The sequence below is a fragment of the Lolium rigidum genome, chromosome 1 (genome assembly GCF_022539505.1).
Source record: "Lolium rigidum isolate FL_2022 chromosome 1, APGP_CSIRO_Lrig_0.1, whole genome shotgun sequence".
Taxonomy (NCBI): Eukaryota; Viridiplantae; Streptophyta; class Magnoliopsida; order Poales; family Poaceae; genus Lolium; species Lolium rigidum.
In genome coordinates this window covers 331629642-331633836 of record NC_061508.1, presented here as the reverse complement: position 1 = coordinate 331633836, position 4195 = coordinate 331629642, and the positions used below count along the sequence as shown (strand labels likewise).

The 4195-nt window shown below is 50.1% G+C and overlaps 1 pseudogene; it reads left to right on the top strand.

Moving 5' to 3' along the window:
• Window positions 1-1894: 1894 nt before the first annotated feature.
• On the top strand, window positions 1895-3754 carry LOC124663398 (annotated as a pseudogene).
• Window positions 3755-4195: the final 441 nt, after the last annotated feature.

Here is a 4195-nt window from a genome sequence, read left to right as displayed (position 1 = left end):
TGTTGGTGCACATAGGTGAACTCTTGCTTAGAATAAGTTGTTGGTGCACATAGGTGAACCATAGTATATAGGCTTTGGGCTCGACAAAGTAAACGCTAGTTTTATTCCGCATTTGTTAAGCCCATCTCGTAAAAGTTTTAAATCGTCTATTCACCCCCCCTCTAGGCGACATCCGTGTCCTTTCAATGCTGCGGTTAAGTAAATTAAAGTTAGTTTTGTATATATAGCACACCCGTTCCTGAATGATGAATGTTGCCGCTTTTACTATGTTATCTGTTATTTCGTTGCAATCTCTGTTATTTGCAAATGCCATGAAGAATTTACGCTGTTGCTCGCGTTTATGTGGATTATCCTAACTGCTCTTTTGATATGTGGATTATCTGTTCTCTGTTATTTTTTTCATGGTGTTGGAGGAACCGAAAGTTTCTTCCTTGTTTTTTTTTTCTTTTGTTGCATTGAGTATAACTTGAGTTCAGAACTGCGTATTAGGAAGTTATCTATACTCGTGAACCTACTTGTGATTTTGTGAAGGAAAACGCTGACGTTCCCCCGGGGGATCAACGCTCCGATCCCCCGCCTCGTACGCACGCCACGCGTCTCTGCGGGACGGAAGAAAATTAGCGACACACGATGGCGGGGCCCACTCCATCCCTTATCTTCTTCTACCGCTGGCTCTCCTCCACTCGTTTCCCTTCTTTCTCTCTCATCTCTCTCACACAATACGCCATGGCTCCCGCCGCCGGTGCAAGGCGCCGCCATGGGCCTCCCTCCGCTGCCGCTGCAAGTCGCGCCACCATGGCTCTCGCCGCCGCCATGATTCCCACCGTCTCCGCTGCAAGGCGCGCCGCCATGGGCCTCCCTCCACCGCCACTGCAAGTCACGCCGCCGTGGCTCTCGCCGCCGCCGCCATGACTCCCGCCGTCGCCGCTGCAAGGTGCGCCGCCATGGGCCTCCCTCCTCCGCCGCTGCAAATCGCGCCGCCATGGCTCTCGCCGCCGCCTCAGCAAGGCGTGCCGTCATGGGCCTCCTGCCGTCGTGCTGCAAGGCTGGCCGCCATGGCACTCCTCCGCTGCAAGGCATGAGGCATCTGCTACCGTTGTGTAGGTGCCTTGCGCGCTACCAAGGCACATGCGGGAAGCTACAACGTCCTTTGTAGTTTGCTACTTTTCTTCTATATTGTTGCTACTATAGCATATATTTTTTGCTACCCATTCTCCGACGAGGTTTTCCGGCGAGGTCTCCGGCGACGCCACCAGCGATGTCTCCGATGAGGTCGCTTTTGCTACATTGGCAGATTATTTTTGCTACAATAGCGTAACGTTTTGGCTACGTGGTCTCCGGCGAGATCTCCGGCGGTCTCCGGTGAGTCTCCGGCGAGTTCTGTGTTTTTTTAGGGGTGAACCTTTTTTGCTACAATTAGGCTAGTTTTGCTACAATGGTGCATTTATGGAAGCAAAAGTGGGATTTTAGGTGAAAATAGAGTTTGTTACAATTGAACCGTTTTTTGCTACTTTGGTACATCATGGTAGCAAAAGCGGGAATGTGATGTGATGCTTTGATCAGACGGCCTAAAACGCTCCACATAGACCGATCCAACGGCTAGGGACCCGGGGGATCAGATTTCTGATCCCCCGGGGGACGCTCAGCGCTCGCCTTTTGTGAATGAGCAGATGTTGGATCTTTTGGAATGGGATGTTAATCTAAACCTAAAACTTTTTCACTGAAACTGCAGGAGGATGGGCGGAGGGTGCGCGCTCGAGGAAAAGCGTCCATGTCGTCGGCCATGGCGGTCATGCTCCCCACGGATGAGGTCCGTTGGATGTGGTCACAGGAAAGGGTGCGAGAAAGAGGAGGAAGAGTTTGAGCTCACCGCGGTCGATCGGCAGGCTTGAAGATGTCGGTGGTGAAGTGTGGCTCCTCCACGTTGGAACGGAAGCATGGGTCTGGGGGCGGATGCGGCGATGCTGTCCGCCAGGGTGCTGGCTCTATGCTCGGACGGTGGAGGAGCTTCAATGCTCTGGCGGCGTGGTCAATGAGGAAGAGACTTGGTGGGCGAGCTCCTGCCAGGGACGAAAACGGGAGCGTGGCGACGAGGTTGAAGCAGGAATGGAAGCTGCACAACCTTGCTTCCCTGCTCAGGTACTAGCCCTCTGTCCGCGCGGCCTTCCTCGAGCCCTCCGTCGGCGAGTGGAGCAGCCGTAGGAGGGAGCTCTGCACGCGTGGAGCATGGCGACCTCGCCGGCAGCCCTTCGGGGCTTCGACAATCGGGATCAAGTGTGGCGACCCCCGTGGGAGCCCTTTGACGGCGAGCGGACTGCGGGGGAGCGGCGGAAGGCGGAGATAGAGGATAGAAGATTTTATCTCCTATAATTGGCATGAAGATTTATACGTAGGAATTACTATTTTATTTTGTATAATGGTTAACCGATGTTAGCTGCTCTGTGAAAGAACGGAACTATTTGTAGCGAATGATGATCATTTTTTTAATATTGTGTGTTCCCTTTCCTTTCCCTTTCTCCCGGTGTCCAAATGGTAGATGCAACTTTTCCTCAGCGGGAGAGGATTCCGTGTGCGCGGAAAAATCACCCCGTGGGGGTTTGCTGCCCAGGGATATCCATCCCCAGCAACCAAACAAGCCCTAAAGCGGAAAGTGGTTTGTTCTCCTATAAACCATCGTGGCCTGGGCATCACCAACCTGCAAGTGCAGTGAACAGCCCTTCGTGTGCGCGGGCTATGACAGTCATGGACTGATGACACCAGGCCATGGATTGGGCTTCTGCTACCGATTGATGATACTGTCAGACAGCTTTTCTCTGCCTGGGTAAAGATCACACTTGGTGATGGCTCCATTGCAAACTTTTGGAGATGGGGGGAGGTCATTGCAAGCGAAGCGGCAAAATCCTCGGATACAAGGCAAATAAGAAGGTATGCGGAGATCAAACATGCACCTAGTTCCGTAATTTCCAATGAACTCTGAACAAAGAGCTTATTTGTTCTTTGTGATCAGCAAATTGCTTGTGTAAATTTCAGGATGGTGTCCAACAGTGAGTCAGCTCGGTGGTCGAGGAGGAGAAAGCAAGCACGCACAATTAACTGACCTCGAGTTGCAGGTACACATCCTTGATGCACTCTCTTCCTGCTGTTTTATCAAATGAAACTTAACTATTTGTAGCCTTTTCTCCTCCTAATGCCCATGCCATGATGCATCATTGTTTCAAGCTTATGACCATCGACATGTGCTATCCTAAGTCCTGACCTAACAGGTCGAATAACTTGAAAGTGAAACTGCAGCACTCTTTTAAGCAACTTATGCAGGCCAACCAGCAGTTCACCACACTGCAGTCACGGATAACAGGACCCTCACATCAAATGTAGAGACGTTAAGAATCAAGGTAACAACAGTTCTCTGATAGAAATAGTCATCTCTAAATGACCATCATTTCGTAATATCTGAAACTGGCTCCACAGGTAAAAATGGTACTAGCGTAGTATATGGTTGGAAGAAGCAGAGTGTCCTGCGGCCTAGGGACAACTCCGGCTGGTATCATTTCTAAGCTCCAGTAAGATGTGCCGAGCTTTGGACGTGCTCATAGCCACAGGGTAGGATTTCCCAGGGGACAGTGCATGTTTCACAAGTCTAGCCCAAGGCCAACAAGTTCAGACTTCGACGGTGCAAAGCACTGTAAGTCTAGAGAGCCTGGATAACCGGATGTCTAGCATGGTGACCAGCTGTTTGGTTGACATTTGGCCTTAAGTTTCCCAGCCAAGCAGCACCTCCAAGTAAATTAATAGCATACCTCACAAACTGCGAAGGTACTTAACACTGAAGGTCTGGGTCTTAAAAGGAAACTCGGAAGGGTATATGCACTGCTGTTCATCTGGAGCCAATTGAGGCGTCTTCTGTCTAGTGGTCTAGTGGTCTGTAACTTGTTTTACATTTTTTCCATAAAGAGAATATATTAATATCAAAAGATACAAATTACACCCAGCCTCTTCAACAACGCACCACTCTAATGGCACTACGGATGCACACAGCCAAAAAAAAAGAAAACTAAGAAACAAAAGTCCCGCTACAGTATCTCTGACCTAACAACAGCAATACATCCACCGCCAAGACAACACCTGAAATACAGATTCTCCAAAAATGACGTCTTCAAGAAGGGAACAATGCTCTAACACCGTCGTCGCCCGATAA